Source organism: Rhinopithecus roxellana, chromosome 1 (genome assembly GCF_007565055.1).
Source record: "Rhinopithecus roxellana isolate Shanxi Qingling chromosome 1, ASM756505v1, whole genome shotgun sequence".
Taxonomy (NCBI): Eukaryota; Metazoa; Chordata; class Mammalia; order Primates; family Cercopithecidae; genus Rhinopithecus; species Rhinopithecus roxellana.
Window position 1 is genome coordinate 93,571,094 of NC_044549.1, and position 18,727 is coordinate 93,589,820.

Sequence of the window (18,727 nt, forward strand, 5' to 3'; positions counted from 1 at the left end):
AAGGGGAGAAGAATAATCAAATGAGATTTATGAGAGACATGTGATCAAGGCAGGGCATAAATAGAGAAAGCTATAATAAAAAAGCAAAAGAGTATGATAGTCCAGCTAAGAAGTCAGTATACACAAGCAGTTCTCAGATTGATGGGGGTGACCATTAGATCTAAAATTAGGGGTGGAGATTTCATTCCTGAAAAATTCCCAGGCAATGCAGATGCTATTGGTCCATGGACCAACCTTCAACAGCACAGGTACATATGCATTGACCCTCTTAGCCCTGCAGACTGGTATGAAGGTAGAAGAGGAAATTAACATGCTAAATGAAAAATTGCAGGGAGGGGAAAAGAATGGCTGAAAAATAATTAAATTGTGCAGCTGTAAACAACAAATGTTATCTCAAAGAACCTGAACCCCATAGTCATTTAAAAATGTGTGCCTTTAGGCAACATTGGCCTGAATATACATCTATAATGAGATATTTATTTATCATTTTAGCACAGCACAGTGAATATTCATTCCATGCCAGGGATTGTGCTGTATGGAAATACAGAAGCCAAAGTTCTTGTTCCCTTGTTTTCTGCCTCCCAGAGTTGCAGGTTTTATAGATAGAAAATATATACATGCATAAATACAAACACAAATGATTATATGTAATTAATGTGTCCTATTCCTTTACAATGTGGTTTCAAATCTCATGCTCCATTCCAATCCTGTTGAAAAAAAAATATATATTTTTTTTATTCTAACTCCCTGTGCTAAATGAAAGGGCCCTAAAGTTTTACTAAATCCAAGATTGTTTAGCAAGAAGTGGGACATTTTAATCCATCCAGCAGAGATCCCCTTCACAGTGTGGCACTGGTGTGGAAAAGCCACACACTTGGCACATTATGGCACTGCTGACCTAGCAGTTGTTTCTAGAAGTTGAAGAGTAGAGGAGGAGCATCTTTCAAATGTTACTGCTTCGCTATGTAGCTATGAGCTCTAAATGTCATAATACTTTAAATATTTCAGAGACAGTTCTTTAGTTTAAATACTTTTGAGGCACAGCTCAAAGTTTTCTCAAGGATTCACAAGTCGGTGGGTGTAGCCCCATAATACCTGACTTATATAGTTTGAAATCACTGTGTTTTTTTGTATTCTTTCCACAATGTTAACTTTGAAATGAAGCGCTAAACAATTCCGCCTACTCTTGAGTCTCATCCCCATTGCTCTGCTCTTCAGCTTCCTCCACATGACTTTTGCTGTCTCCCCAAAATAGCACACCTCTACTTTGCGCTTTCTGTTTTCTTCCGGCAATGTTATTTACCGATAACCAGCTGCAGGGCCCATACCTCATGTTATTCAGGCCTTCATTAAAACCTCCCTTTCTCTGTGAACATGACTCATTACCTTATTCAAATGAAAACAACTTTTCCAACTCTCTGAATTTTGAGTTTTATTTTTCTTCCATAAAGCTTACTGTCAACTAATTATCAGTTTTCATTGTTTCTACTGGGGCGTAAGTCTTACACAAAATGAATTATTTAATCTGCTTTGTTAAGTATCTCGAATACCTAGAACTTTGCTTCAATGATGGAGTAAGTGAACTAATGAAAAAGTGAAGCATATCTACAAATTTCCAAATAAAATGTTTTAAGGAGTTTTCTTTCTTTAAAACCCAGCAGAAATTTCAGAAATAAATGTGACAACGGCAACATAAAATGAAGTCAAAAATTCTGTCTGTTTATCCTTTTGAATATATATATATATACACACACACATCAATATACACACACCTATGTATATTAAACAGATTTTAAATGCATTTATCCCCTCTTGGTACTATAATTATCTTACCTAGAAAGAAATTGTGATACGAAACACATTGCTTGATGTAATTGACAAGAAGAAAATTGTCTCTTTACAATCTTCCCGTTAGAATGTTAGTGATGTTTTGTTTTCACTAGTAAATGAAATTAATATTTTAACCCATTATCCACTGTGAAAACAATTATTTAAAAACTGTAAATTGGGGGGGCGGAGCAAGATGGCCGAATAGGAACAACTCCAGTCTCCAACTCCCAGCGCGAGCGACACAGAAGACCGGTGATTTCTTGCATTTTCAACTGAGGTACTGGGGTCATCTCACTAGGGAGTGCCGGACAATCGGTGCTGGTCAGCTGCTGCAGCCTGACCAGCGAGAGCTGAAGCAGGGCGAGGCATCGCCTCACCTGGAAGCGCAAGGGGGAAGGGGATCCGTTTCCTAGCCAGGGGAACGGAGACACACAACACCTGGAAAATCGGGTAACTCCCACCCCAATACTGCGCTGTAAGCATACAGCATTCCAGGAGAATATATCCCACACCTGGCCGGGAGGGTCCCACGCCACGAAGCCTCCCCACTGCTAACAAGCAGTCTGCCGCGATCTATCCGAAAGGCAGCAGCGAGGCTGGGGGAGGGGCGCCCGCCATTGCTGAGGCTTAAGTAGGTAAACAAAGCCGCTGGGAAGCGGAACTGGGTGGAGCTCACAGCAGCTCAAGGAAGCCTGCCTGTCTCTGTAGTCTCCACCTCTGGGGACAGCGCACAGCTGAAGACCAACAGGGGAAGTAGCGGGAGCCGGTGCAGACGCGAACGACTCTGTCTGACAGCTTTGGGGAGAGCCGCGGATCCCAACGCGGAGGTTGAGATCTGAGAACTGACAGACTGCCTGCTCAGGTGTGTCCCTGACCCCTGAGTAGCCTAGCTGGGAGAAATCCCCCACTAGGGCAGTCTGACACCCACACCTCACAGGGTGGAGTACACCCCTGAGAGGACACTTCCAAAGGAAGAATCAGACAGGTACACTCGCTGTTCAGCAATATTCTATCTTCGGCAACCTCTGCTGCTGATACCCAGGCAAACAGGGTCTGGAGTGGACCTCAAGCAATCTCCAACAGACCAACAGAGAGTCCTTCTGACTGTCAGAAGGAAAACTATCAAACAGGAAGGACACCTATACCAAAACCCCATCAGTTCGTCACCACCATCAAAGACCAGAGACAGATAAAACCACAAAGATGGGGAAGAAGCAGGGCAGAAAAGCTGGAAATTCAAAAAATAAGAGCGCATCTCCCCCTGCAAAGGAGCGCAGCCCATCACCAGCAACGGATCAAAGCTGGTCAGAGAATGACTTGGACGAGAGGAGAGAAGAAGGCTTCAGTCCATCAAACTTATCAGAGCTAAAGGAGGAATTACGTACCCAGCGCAAAGAAACTAAAAATCTTGAAAAAAGAGTGGAAGAATTGACAGCTAGACTCATTAATGCAGAGAAGATCATAAACGAAATGACAGAGATGAAAACCATGACACGAGAAATACGTGACAAATGCACAAGCTTCAGTAACCGACTCGATCAACTGGAAGAAAGAGTATCAGCGATTGAAGATCAAATGAATGAAATGAAGCGAGAAGAGAAACCAAAAGAAAAAAGAAGAAAAAGAAATGAGCAAAGCCTGCAAGAAGTATGGGATTACGTAAAAAGACCAAATCTACGTCTGATTGGGGTGCCTGAAAGTGAGGGGGAAAATGGAACCAAGTTGGAAAACACTCTTCAGGATATCATCCAGGAGAACTTCCCCAACCTAGTAGGGCAGGCCAACATTCAAATTCAGGAAATACAGAGAACACCACAAAGATACTCCTCCAGAAGAGCAACTCCAAGACACATCATTGCCAGATTCACCAAAGTTGAAATGAAGGAAAAAATCTTAAGGGCAGCCAGAGAGAAAGGTCGGGTCACCCACAAAGGGAAGCCCATCAGACTAACAGCAGATCTCTCGGCAGAAACTCTACAAGCCAGAAGAGAGTGGGGGCCAATATTCAACGTTCTTAAAGAAAAGAATTTTAAACCCAGAATTTCATATCCAGCCAAACTAAGTTTCATAAGTGAAGGAGAAATAAAATCCTTTACAGATAAGCAAATGCTTAGAGATTTTGTCACCACCAGGCCTGCCTTACAAGAGACCCTGAAGGAAGCCCTAAACATGGAAAGGAACAACCGGTACCAGCCATCGCAAAAACTTGGCAAAATGTAAAGACCATCGAGGCTAGGAAGAAACTGCATCAACTAACGAGCAAAATAACCAGTTAATATCATAATGGCAGGATCAAGTTCACACATAACAATATTAACCTTAAATGTTAATGGACTAAATGCTCCAATTAAAAGACACAGACTGGCAAACTGGATAAAGAGTCAAGACCCATCAGTCTGCTGTATTCAGGAGACCCATCTCACATGCAGAGACATACATAGGCTCAAAATAAAGGGATGGAGGAAGATCTACCAAGCAAATGGAGAACAAAAAAAAGCAGGGGTTGCAATCCTAGTCTCTGATAAAACAGACTTTAAACCATCAAAGATCAAAAGAGACAAAGAAGGCCATTACATAATGGTAAAGGGATCAATTCAACAGGAAGAGCTAACTCTCCTAAATATATATGCACCCAATACAGGAGCACCCAGATTCATAAAGCAAGTCCTTAGAGACTTACAAAGAGACTTAGACTCCCATACAATAATAATGGGGGACTTCAACACTCCGCTGTCAACATTAGACAGATCAACGAGACAGAAAGTTAACAAGGATATCCAGGAATTGAACTCATCTCTGCACCAAGCGGACCTAATAGACATCTATAGAACTCTCCACCCCAAATCAACAGAATATACATTCTTCTCAGCACCAGCATCGCACTTATTCCAAAATTGACCACATAATTGGAAGTAAAGCACTCCTCAGCAAATGTAAAAGAACAGAAATTATAACAAACTGTCTCTCAGACCACAGTGCAATCAAACTAGAACTCAGGACTAAGAAACTCAATCAAAACCGCTCAACTACATGGAAACTGAACAACCTGCTCCTGAATGACTATTGGGTACATAACGAAATGAAAGCGGAAATAAAGATGTTCTTTGATACCAATGAGAACAAAGATACAACATACCAGAATCTCTGGGACACATTTAAAGCAGTGTGTAGAGGGAAATTTATAGCACTAAATGCCCACAAGAGAAAGCAGGAAAGATCTAAAATTGACACTCTAACATCACAATTAAAAGAACTAGAGAGGCAAGAGCAATCACATTCAAAAGCTAGCAGAAGGCAAGAAATAACTAAGATCAGAGCAGAACTGAAGGAGATAGAGACACAAAAAACCCTCCAAAAAATCAATGAATCCAGGAGTTGGTTTTTTGAAAAGATCAACAAAATTGACAGACCGCTAGCAAGGCTAATAAAGAAAAAAAGAGAGAGGAATCAAATAGATGCAATAAAAAATGATAAAGGGGATATCACCACTGACCCCACAGAAATACAAACTACCATCAGAGAATACTATAAACACCTCTACGCAAATCAACTAGAAAATCTAGAAGAAATGGATAATTTCCTGGACACTTACACTCTCCCAAGGCTAAACCAGGAAGAAGTTGAATCCCTGAATAGACCAATAGCAGGCTCTGAAATTGAGGCAACAATTAATAGCCTACCCACCAAAAAAAGTCCAGGACCAGATGGATTCACAGCTGAATTCTACCAGAGGTACAAGGAGGAGCTGGTACCATTCCTTCTGAAACTATTCCAATCAATAGAAAAAGAGGGAATCCTCCCTAACTCATTTTATGAGGCCAACATCATCCTGATACCAAAGCCTGGCAGAGACACAACAAAAAAAGAGAATTTTAGACCAATATCCCTGATGAACATTGATGCAAAAATCCTCAATAAAATACTGGCAAACCGGATTCAGCAGCACATCAAAAAGCTTATCCACCATGATCAAGTGGGCTTCATCCCTGGGATGCAAGGCTGGTTCAACATTCGCAAATCAATAAACGTAATCCAGCATATAAACAGAACCAAAGACAAGAACCACATGATTGTCTCAATAGATGCAGAAAAGGCTTTTGACAAAATTCAACAGCCCTTCATGCTAAAAACGCTCAATAAATTCGGTATTGATGGAACGTACCTCAAAATAATAAGAGCTATTTATGACAAACCCACAGCTAATATCATACTGAATGGGCAAAAACTGGAAAAATTCCCTTTGAAAACTGGCACAAGACAGGGATGCCCTCTCTCACCACTCCTATTCAACATAGTGTTGGAAGTTCTGGCTAGGGCAATCAGGCAAGAGAAAGAAATCAAGGGTATCCAGTTAGGAAAAGAAGAAGTCAAATTGTCCCTGTTTGCAGATGACATGATTGTATATTTAGAAAACCCCATCGTCTCAGCCCAAAATCTCCTTAAGCTGATAAGCAACTTCAGCAAAGTCTCAGGATACAAAATTAATGTGCAAAAATCACAAGCATTCTTATACACCAGCAACAGACAAGCAGAGAGCCAAATCAGGAATGAACTTCCATTCACAATTGCTTCAAAGAGAATAAAATACCTAGGAATCCAGCTTACAAGGGATGTAAAGGACCTCTTCAAGGAGAACTACAAACCACTGCTCAGTGAAATCAAAGAGGACACAAACAAATGGAAGAACATACCATGCTCATGGATAGGAAGAATCAATATCGTGAAAATGGCCATACTCCCCAAGGTTATTTATAGATTCAATGCCATCCCCATCAAGCTACCAATGACTTTCTTCACAGAATTGGAAAAAACTGCTTTAAAGTTCATATGGAACCAAAAAAGAGCCCGCATTGCCAAGACAATCCTAAGTCAAAAGGACAAAGCTGGAGGCGTCACGCTACCTGACTTCAAACTATACTACAAGGCTACAGTAACCAAAACAGCATGGTACTGGTACCAAAACAGAGATATAGACCAATGGAACAGAACAGAGTCCTCAGAAATAATACCGCACATCTACAGCCATCTGATCTTTGACAAACCTGAGAGAAACAAGAAATGGGGAAAGGATTCCCTATTTAATAAATGGTGCTGGGAAAATTGGCTAGCCATAAGTAGAAAGCTGAAACTGGATCCTTTCCTTACCCCTTATACGAAGATTAATTCAAGATGGATTAGAGACTTAAATGTTAGACCTAATACCATCAAAACCCTAGAAGAAAATCTAGGTAGTACCATTCAGGACATAGGCATGGGCAAGGACTTCATGTCTAAAACACCAAAAGCAACGGCAGCAAAAGCCATAATTGACAAATGGGATCTAATTAAACTAAAGAGCTTTTGCACAGCAAAAGAAACTACCATCAGAGTGAACAGGCAACCTACAGAATGGGAGAAAATTTTTGCAACCTACTCATCTGACAAAGGGCTAATTTCCAGAATCTACAAAGAACTCAAACAAATATACGAGAAAAAAACAAACAACCCCATCAAAAAGTGGGGAAAGGATATGAACAGACATTTCTCAAAAGAAGATATTCATACAGCCAACAGACACATGAAAAAACAGGTGTTGGAGAGGATGTGGAGAAATAGGAACACTTTTACACTGTTGGTGGGATTGTAAACTAGTTCAACCATTATGGAAAACAGTATGGCAATTCCTCAAGGATCTAGAACTAGATGTACCATATGACCCAGCCATCCCACTACTGGGTATATACCCAAAGGATTATAAATTAGTCTACTACAAAGACACATGTACACGTATGTTTATTGCGGCACTATTCACAATAGCAAAGACTTGGAATCAACCCAAATGTCCATCTGTGACAGACTGGATTAAGAAAATGTGGCACATATACACCATGGAATACTATGCAGCCATAAAAAAGGATGAGTTTGCGTCCTTTGTAGGGACATGGATGCAGCTGGAAACCATCATTCTTAGCAAACTATCACAAGAAGAGAAAACCAAACACCGCATGTTCTCACTCATAGGTGGGAACTGAACAATGAGATCACTTGGACTCGGGAAGGGGAACATCACACACTGGGGTCTATCATGGGGAGGGGGGAGGGGGGAGGAGGGAGGGATTGCGTTGGGGAGTTATACATGATATAAATGATGAATTGATGGGTGCTGACGAGTTGATGGGTGCAGCACACCAACATGGCATAAGTATACATATGTAACAAACCTGCACGTTATGCACATGTACCCTAGAACTTAAAGTATAATAAAAAAAAAAAAAAAAAAAAAAAAAAAATAAAAACTGTAAATTATACACAAATTTTGCAAGAAAACTGCAAAATATGAATGGCAGTACCGTGAACAGCAACTAGCGATTAGTGTCTCATCAGTTATAAGTCCATATGAGAGAACATGAACAAATATGAAGCAAATCATCTTTATCAATTACTACAGTCAAATGAGAAATGAGGTAATAGTATGTTTTGCTATGCAGATGGGAGAATGTTTTATGTCAATTACTTTCCAAAAAAAAAAAAAAAATATATATATATATATACACAGAAATAAACCTACTAAGTTAGTTTTAGTAATTCATCCCCCTCCCACACACTCAAACACATACATTTCTCCAATTCAAATTTCTATCTTTGATGAAATAGATGCTTTAATAATTACCCCACTGCTATCTTTTGAATAAATTACAGTATTGTTTGTTTCCCCCCATGTTTTTTTCCCTGTAAAATTATATTTGGGTATATGAAAGATTGTAGTCCCTGTGTTAAAAGGAACCCATTAAAGTCATTTGCTAAGGATATCAAGTGATATAAACTTGACTTACATTTCAGAATAATGACAGGATAACAAACCACTTGAGTTTTAATTTCACATTAATAGTGTAGGGTTATGACTATTAAGACAATCTATCAGGCACTTAATAGAAACAGTACATGTTACTGTTGGAAGAAAACATAATGTTAATTTAAATGCTGCATAATTGAAAGGGTAAAGCATGTGGAATGAAGAGATTTAAATGAAGCTCTGGTTTCAGCCCCATTTTAATTGGGTGTCTGCAGAGAAGCCATTTAATGATGGTTAAATCTCTAGCAGAAAGTTACAATAATTTCAGGTCTACCTAACTCCCAGAGGTGTTTATAGGATCAAATCAATTGCTCTGAGTAAACAGTTTTAGGTAAAACACAAACACTGAACAGATAAGGAACCTGCATCTTATATAGCTTGAGAGCAAATATATAATTAGTGGCATGTCTGTTGATTCCCAGTCTAGAGTGTTTGAGTATGAAAAGTGCCATCATGGTCAAGAGAATCAAGTACATGTCACCAATTATTCATTTATCCTTTTATGATACAGGTATGCGAAATAGAAATGTTGGCTTAGTCAGATTATCGAAGAGTGACTCCAAGTGTGAGCCTTGGACCAGCAATAACAGCATACTCTAAGATCTTTTTAGAAATGCAGATTATTGGGTCCCAACCCAAACCTACTGAATCAAAAACTCTGCATATATGGACCAGAATTTTGTATTTCTAAATTTGTACTTTAATTCCTGCAGATGGTTCTGATGCAACTTAAGGGTTGAGAACTACAGCCACTTTTGATACTGGTTTAATGTCTCTACTGTGGAAAGAGATGGCAGAGTTCACTCAGGTAACTTTGCCTATAATAAAAGCTACATAGCCCTGAAGGGTTTGGTCACTTCTTAATTCTAAGCCCCATTTCACCAAAAGCCCCCTTGCTTTCAGAGGTTCTCTCACACTGTCTTTTCTTCAGTTCCTTGCATGTCATATAGCATCAAGGCCCTTCTGGGGATGTTTTTCTCCTTGCTCTTAAGCTTCCTTCTTTTTTCCCTAAATATCCTTCAACTCTTTAATTCAAGCATTGTTTCATCATGAAGATCTTTTCTAATCCCCAGATTCGATAATATCTCACCATAACTCTTGACACTCTATTTTTCCTTTATAGTATGTATCACAGTTTATAAAGATATATTTTTGTTATTATCTGATTAATGTGTTTCTCACGTACAAGAATGCATGCTGCATGTAATCAGAGCCTGTATTAGTCCATTCTCACACTGCTATAAAGAATCACCCAAGATTGGATAATTTATCAAGGAAAGAGGTTTCATTGATTCCCAGTTCCATGTAGCTCAGGAGGCTTCAGGCAACTTACAATCATGGAGGAAGGGGAAGCTGACATATCCTTCTTCACAAGGCAGTAGGAGAGAGAAGTGCTGAGTGAAGGGGAAAGAGCCACTTATGAAATCATCAGGTCTCCTGAGAACTCACTCACTATCATGAGAACAGCATGGGGGAAACTACCCCCATGATTCAATTACCTCCACCTGGTCCTGCCATTGACACATGGGAATTATGGGGATTACAATTCAAGGTGAGATTTTGGTAGGGACACAGAGCCAAACCATATCAGAGTCCATGTCTGCTTTACTTGCCATAAAATGCCAGTAGCAAGCTCAGTTTCTGCATATGGAAACTGACCAATAAATATTACGGAAGAAAATGATACTCAACTGTGTTCTTTTAACTTCCTGAACTGCAGAAAATGGAAGGCCATAATAATAAAGTGGAGCAATGATATCTAATCCCATGAAGATCAAACCTATGATTTAGCACAATTGGCATCAAAAACTCAATATTAAACAGAATGTCCACAGATAAGTTACTATAGTATTGAATTATAATTTTCTAGGGTTGGAAATTTTATTATTTATTTGACTTAAGGTAGTTCATTTAGGATAAAATAGCCTGCAAGTAACAACAACAATAAAACAACCATAAATGGCTTTTTGATTCGGAAACATTACCTTACCTAACAACAACCGGGAGGCAGGGTGGTGGTACTAGGTTTGGCTAACTAAGCAGTTTAAGGACATTATCAAAGGCAAGGTTGGCTTTGTTGCTTTTTAATATTCTGGCTCAGTATTCCTCAGGGTATTGTGGATTTTCTTTAATATTCTTACTTTTATTTTTTTACAAATTGTCTATAGCTGTTTTACTGTAACATCCAACTTGAATAGTTTCCTCAGATACCTCATAACTTGAAAAGTCCAAAGCCTCCCAAAGTGCTGGGATTACAGGCATAAGCCACCACACCCGGCCCATATATCTGACCCTTTACAGAAAAAGTTTGTCAGCTCTGAGGCAAACTGTGAAAAAATACTAAGATGACTTGGTTATTTAATACTAAATACCTTCTTTGTCACAGCTTGGTGCCTGTGTAAATGAAGACAGAGTTAGTGTGAATACTTTTATAATTAAGTGACCATTCCTAAGGCAGTTTTGATATATGTGTCATTTCAACTGGGCTCCATAGTATTTTCCTCAATCCACCAGATCTGATCTAGCCACATGAGAGGAAGAAAGAAAGGAAGAGATCCAGATGGAAAGAAATGTTTATCCCATTATTTCTTCTAGCAAAATTTACCTTCTTCCTCTACAGTACAGTGATCCAATTGTATGTCTATGGGAGCAACATATTGACCATGATTCATCTCTAAACTTCTGTTTAAAGATTGAGTGCACAATGGAATACTATTCAGCCCTTTAAAAAAGGAATTTTGTCATTTGCAACAATATGGATGGGATTGGGGGAAATTATGCTAAGGGAAATAAGCCAGGCACAGAAAGACAAATACCTCATGTTGTCACTTATTTTTGTGAGATTTAGAACAATCAATCAAACTTGAAGAAGTAGACAGTAGAATGGTGGTTACCAGAGGCTGGGCTCAGAGAAGTAGAAGGGATGAGGAGATGATAGTAAAAGAAAACAAAGTCTCAATTAGACAACAAGAATAAGGGTTTTTTTTTCTTTTAGATATATTGCATGACATGGTGAATATAGAAAACAACATATATTTCAAAAAAATTTGTTTTCACTGCAAAAATAGTATTTGAGGTGATGGAAATGTTAATTAGCTTGATTTAATTATTTCCACATTGTATTCATGAGTTATAACATCACTTTGACTGCATAAAATTATAAAACTAATTATCAGTTTACAAGTAATAAACTCTTTTCCAACATTGAATGCAGACCATGAAGGAGGAATGTATGGCACTCGATAACTCTTAAGGAGTTAGAGGATATGAATGAGTCTATCTTTGTGTTTATTATGTGTATTTATTTCCCCTGGTATTTATCATCAGTTGTTCAGACCTTGGGGGAAAAGCTGAAGTGTGTACAAATTAAGCAGTGCTTCAAGACAGAAGATTCTGAAAAGCAACCCTTTTTTTTTCATTTGTTTATCATAATATAAAACCTCTACTGCTCTTTTCCCCCACTGAATAGTAAGTACTGGATTACCAGGAACAATGGAAAAATTAAATATGGACAAAATATATGCTTATTTAGTGTAGCTAAGTGCTGTCTTCACTTAAAACTAAAATCTGCATGAAAACTGTAACATAAAATCAATTATTTGGATGTCTGGACTAAACCATTGCAGAATACTTATAATCATTTAGATGACTGAACATCTAAATGTTTATTTTAGACTATAAATAGATAATCACATTTACCCACATTTACTGTTACAACAACTCTTTATAGAATTTCATTTCTTTGTCAAATAATTTCATATATACTTTTCTTTCTTTTCTTTTTTTTAAAGATGGAGTCTCGCTCCATTGCCCAGGCTGGAGTACAGTGGCATGATCTCGGCTCACTGCAAACTCTGACTCCTGAATTCAAATGATTCTCCTGACTCAGCCTCCGGAGTAGCTGGGATTACAGGCACATGCCACCATGCCCGGATGATTTCTTTGTATTTTTAGTAAAGACGGGGTTTTACCATGTTGGCCAGGCTGGTCTCAAACTCCTGACCTCAGGTGATCCATCAGCCTCAGTCTCCCAAAGTGCTCGGATTACAGATGTAAGCCGTGCACCCAGCCCATATATGCTTTTTAAATTTCATTTAACGACAGCACTATATAGGCAAAGACACTGAAGCTAAAAATCAGAAAGCTAATGAGATTTGTCATGGAGAGTCTAACAAATCATCTACATGTAATATCTGCAGTGTTTTACTTTTTTCAGTTGCTTATGAATAGATTTCTTATACAGTCATCTCTTGGTATCCATGGGGTATTGGTTTCAGCACCTCCCACAGATATGAAAATCCAAGGATGCTTCAGTCTCTTACATAAAATGACAAGGTGTTTGGATCCAACCTACACACATCCTTTCGTACAGCTTAAATAATCTCTAGATTACTTATAATAACACAATTGCGTTCTTTGTAGGTTCTGGATATTAGCCCTTTGTCAGATGACTAGATTGCAAAAATTTTCTCCCATTGTGTAGTTTGCCTGTTCACTCTGATGGTAGTTTCTTTGCTGTGCAGAAGCTCTTTAGTTTTATTAGATCCCATTTGTCAATTTTGGCTTTTGTTGCCATTGCTTTTGGTGTTTTAGACATGAAGTCCTTGCCCATGCCTATGTCCTGAATGGTATTACCTAGGTATTCTTCTAGGGTTTTTATGGTTTTAGGTCTAACATTTAAGTCTCTAATCCATCTGGAATTAATTTTTGTATAAGGTGTAAGGAAGGGATTCAGTTTCAGTTTTCTACTTATGGCTAACCAGTTTTCCCAGCACAGTTTATTAAGAAGGGAATCCTTTCCCCATTTCTTGTTTTTGTCAGGTTTGTAACTCATAGGTGGGAATTGAACAGTGAGAACACTTGGACACAAGAAGGGGAACATCACACACTGGGGCCTGTTGTGGAGTGGGGGGGAGGGGGGAGGGATAGCATTAGGAGATATACCTAATGTAAATGATGATTTAATGGGTGCAGAACACCAACATGGCACATGTATACATATGTAACAAACCTGCATGTTGTTCACATGTACCCTAGAACATAAAGTATAATAATAAAGAATCCACCCTGTATCATGTCATTTCATAAACACTGCAAAACAAATAAGACCAATTCATTTCAATGAAAATCAAAACAGTGGTTATCTTTGTAGTTGTAGTAATTGAGGAGGGTACTAGGGAGTTTTCTGTGGTGTTAGAAATGGCTATGTCTGGATCTGAGGGTGTTCATTTTATAGAGTCAATTTGGCTGAACACTCATGATTTGTGTATGTGGGTATGCAAGTTGTACTGTAAGAAAATCTGTGTAGAGTTAAAAAAAAAGCAATTGCTGTGTAAAGTTGTTATGTTGTATTTTGAAAATTTGTGTTTTTGTTTTATTTTGTATTTTTTCCAAATATTTTTGATCCATGATTGTTGAACTCATAGATGCAGAGCGCACAGATGTGGAGTGCTGAATGTTCTCCTTAAGTTTAAAATCTGAATTGCACATATACACACACAAATAGATATCTACTTGCTTTGTGAGCAGGAACACTTTTTTATTCACTTTTTTAAAACTTCACAATTGAAGCGTAGTGCTGAGTGCTTAACTACTTAATAAGAAGTGTCTTTCTCATGACTTGGTGTGCTTATTCAACAAACATCCAAGTCTGAATCTCAACTATATTTCAGTAATCCACAAATACCTGTTTTCACCCAGGCTTCTTCCATGAATGAGTTCAACACTTATATCTACAATTGTACGTTAAATAGCATAATGTAAATATTTTACAGAATACCAACTGTAAGTTTTAAACTTTTAAACCAAACTCATACTTTCCCTGTGAATTTGTCTAGTTCTCCTGTCTTCCCTACCACAGTAGACTGAACAGCCAGCTTTCCCTGCCATGACCCTATGAGGCCTCTTCATCTGATCACATTTGTTAATTTGGTCATTTTGTTGTTTCTCAAGCATATTTCATAGTTTTACTCCAATTATCAAGTTTTAAGTCATCTTCTATCATTTCTCACTCATATTTTCTGAAATTGGTATTTAGTTGCAATTTCTGCTGCCAGTCTTGCATTCTGTGTCCCTCATTGCTGCCTTTTACTGGTTGATTAAAGGACATATTTTACCACATTATTCTCTCAAAAACTACACCCATTGCCTTTAAACCTTTTATTCCTGCCTTTCCAGACTCCTCTCCATTCATTCCTCATATACCCTGAACTGCAATTATCTTCAGTGACTATAGTTCTTGGTATATACCGTGTGCTCCCATCCACATGTGCCTTTGCTTAACCTCTGCCTTTTCTACCCTCCTTTCCCAGCCTTCATATCATTGCATTCACTGCTTGAATATTTTTATTTTTCCTTAAGAGTCATCTCAAATATCATCTTCTCTGGTATCAGTTTCCTGATCTTCCAAGGACATGTTACATCCTTTCCCATGTAGGAACACTCATTGAATACTTATATTTTCTGGATTGATACTTGGTAATTTAGCATCTGAAGGATTTCCTCTTTTAATGTGTTTCATCATTGCAAGAGACAAGCTAGGAATTTATTTCCCTGACTTTTCTCCCCATAATGGTTCTGGCTTTGAGTTGTTCCAGTAAGAGACACTCTAGAAATTTAGAAGGTAGAAGAGAAGGAATAGCCATTATTCTCTTAGCACGGGTATAGTTTGATGTGTGGGGCAGACAGAAAATTCAGTAGCTTCCCAATGAGCTTCTGAGAACCACTCACTTTGCTTCTGCAGAGATTTGACAGGAGTTTCTCAGAGAGTCTTGAGAATTACAGCAGCTTTGCTGTGAACTTTTGAGAATGACCTGCTTCAGTGCTTCAAGGTGAGGTCTTTAGTGACATTTATACAGTTTCCCTGTGATAACTTCATTCTGTGTCAGCTAATCTGGAGCTGTGTTTCACAGAATTTGCTCTCCTATTTGCTTCTGGGATGAGATTGACCTCAAGAGAAATTCAGGGAGATTTGTAGGTGAAAGTGAAGCAGCTTCCACGGGAATGCATACTACGTCAGGATTGGTTTAGGCATTGTTTACATTTGCATGGTAATGGATCCTTCTTTCTACTTTGTGGGCATGAAGCAGCAGCACAGTCTGTACCTCCTCCGTCTTCTTCAGTATCTCCTTCTTTAGCTTTTCTGACTCCCGAGACGGGTGCACGTTTAGATGACCACCTTTGATTTCAGGTTGTTCATATCACAGAAGGTGAGGTTAGACATCATGAGATACTCAAATGTGTTTCAGCTCATTCTCACAGGTTACAGTCTGTCCTCATGGATTTCAATTTGCCCTTGCTTTCTTCCACTCTGCATTTCCCTTTCCTTCTTGACTGCCTGCCCTTCTGACTTCAGGCTAGCACCTGACAGAGAAACAGTAGTTGGACATAAACTTGTTAATCAACTCCCACATTGTGTAAGGTCAAAATCCTATAATAGGAATATCAAATTCCACATCATTTCTAGTCATTCTGCTTCTTTAACCTAACCTTGACTCATGAATTCTCTGATCTTCAATGGAGATGTCTTTCACCTCAATCCTCTCAGCTCTTCCAGTAGTCACACATGCCCAGAATTCCTGTATAAAACCCTTTATACCTCGAATCCATGGAATCACTATCCTTTGACTTTTTTTCTCTAAGTAGGATTAACATAGTAGGTTCATGAATATATGAGTTAGTGGATTCTTGAGACTCGATGAGATTAGAATTTTGGTCACATGCAATTCAAAAGTAATTGACTAATTCAAATACTTTCCGGTTATATTCCTATGTTGTCAAAATTGGAGCTAAAACTTGTTTACATTTCTATGTTTAATGTCTAATGTAATGCAGTAAACATGCTTTAAAAATGAAATAATAAACTGCTAGCCTATAAATAATATAAAACAATTGCTCACTTATAATAGAGAACATTTTTTAAGAAGCAAAGCTCTTTCTGCTCACAAAAAAATGTTAGCGTCTGAGGAGAACAAGTCTACAGAATGAAGACAGCACCGTAATTACAATTAGTTAAACATATACAATTAGGTAAAGAATATTGTATGTCATCTATCAAACCTGCTACAGGGGAGATTACAGAATTGGGTTTGGATAAAAGTAAAAAAAACATTTTAATGATCACCATTCTAACTGGTGTGAGATGGTATCTCATTTTGGTTTTGATTTGCATTTCTCTGAAGATAAGCATTTTTTCATGTGTCTGTTGGCTGCATAAATATCTTCTTTTGAGAAGTGTCTGTTCATATCCTTTGCCCACATTTTGCTGGGGTTGTTTGTTTCTTGTAAATTTGTTTGAGTTCTTTGTAGGTTCTGGATATTAGCCCTTTGTCAGATGAGCAGATTGCAAAAATTTTCTCCCATTCTGTAGGCTGTCTGTTTACTCTCATGGTAGTTTCTTTTGCTGTACAGAAGCTCTTTAGTTTAATTAGATCCCATTTGTCAATTTTGGCTTTTGTTGCCATTGCTTTTGGTGTTTTAGACATGAAGTCCTTGCCCATGCCTATGTGCTGAATGGTATTTTCGAGGTTTTCTTTTAGGGTTTTTATGGGTTTAGGTCTAACATTTAAGTCTCTAATCCATCTTGAATTAATTTTTGTGTAAGGTGTAAGGAAGGAATCCAATTTCAGCTTTCTACGTATGGCTAGCCAGGTTTCCCTTCACCATTAAATTAAATAGGGAATCCTTTCCCCATTTCTTGTTTTTGTCAGGTTTGTCAAAGATCAGATGGTTGTAGATGTGTGGTGTTATTTCTGAGGATTCTGTTCTGTTCCATTGGTCTCTATCTCTGTTTTGGTACCAGTACCATGCTGTTTTGGTTACTGTAGCCTTGTAGTATAGTTTGAAGTCAAGTAGCGTGATGCCTCCAGATTTCTTCTTTTGACTTAGGACTGTCTTGGCAATGCGGGCTCTTTTTTGGTTCCATATGAACTTTAAAGTAGTTTTTTCCAATTCTGTGAAGAAAGTCATCAGTAGTTTGATGGGGATGGCTGTAAATGAATCTGTAAATTACCTTGGACAGTATGGCCATTTTCATGATATTGATTATTCATATCCATGAACATGGAATATTCTTGCATTTGTTTGTGTCCTCTTTTATTTTCTTGAGCAGTGGTTTGTAGTTCTCCTTGAACAGGTCCTTCACATCCCTTATAGGTTGGATTCCTAGGTATTTTATTGTCTTTGACGCAATTGTGAATGGGAGTTCACTAATGATTTGACTCTCTGTTTGTCTGTTAATTGTGTATAAGAATGCTTGTGATTTTTGCACATTGGTTTTGTATCCTGAGATTTTCCTGAAATTGTTTGTCAGCTTAAGGAGATTTGGGTTGAAACGATGGGGTTTTCTAAATATACAATCGTGTCATCTTCAAACAGGGACAATTTGACTTCCTCTTTTCCTAATTGAATACACTTTATTTCTTTCTCCTGCCTGATTGCCCTGTCCAGAGCTTCCAACACTATGTTGAATAGGAGTGGTGAGAGAGGGCATTTATTTATTTAGTTTTTAGTAATAGCCATTCTGACTGGTGTGAATTGTTTTGGCATTGCATTTCTCTGACGATTTGTGATGTAGACGATTTTTTTCATGTTTGTCAGCCACTTGCATGTCTTCTTTTGAGAAATATCCGTTATGTCTTTTGTCTGTTTTTTATTGGGGTTAGTGTTTTTAATTTTTGCTTGTTGATTTGAATTTCTTATAGATACAGACCTTTGTTGGATTTTTAGTTTGCAAATATTTTCTTACAATCTCTAGATGGCCTGTTTACTCTGTTGGTAGTTTATTTGGCTGTGCAGAAGCTCTTTAATTTAATTAGATCTCCCTTGTTAATTTTTGTTTTAGTTGCAATGGTTTTTGAAGACTTAGTTATTAATTGGTTTTCAAGGCTTATGTCCACAATGGTGTTTCCTATATTTTCTTCTAGGATTCTGATAGTTTGAGGTCTCACATTTAAATCTTTAATCCATCTTTATTTAATTGTTGTATATGGTGAAAGGTAGTCATCCAGTTTCATACTTTTGCATATGTTTAGTCTGCTATCCCAGAGTAATGTATTGGATAGGGAG

At 38.1% G+C, this 18,727-nt stretch overlaps 1 long non-coding RNA gene across 1 annotated transcript in view; it reads left to right on the forward strand.

Moving 5' to 3' along the window:
- Positions 1-9,470, forward strand: part of LOC115896766 — a 71,614-nt gene extending 62,144 nt beyond the window's left edge. Inside the window, exon 4 of the long non-coding RNA XR_004056648.1 lies at positions 9,376-9,470. This is a non-coding gene — a long non-coding RNA (uncharacterized LOC115896766). The remainder of the gene's footprint in view (positions 1-9,375) is intronic.
- The last annotated feature ends 9,257 nt before the right edge of the window (positions 9,471-18,727 follow it).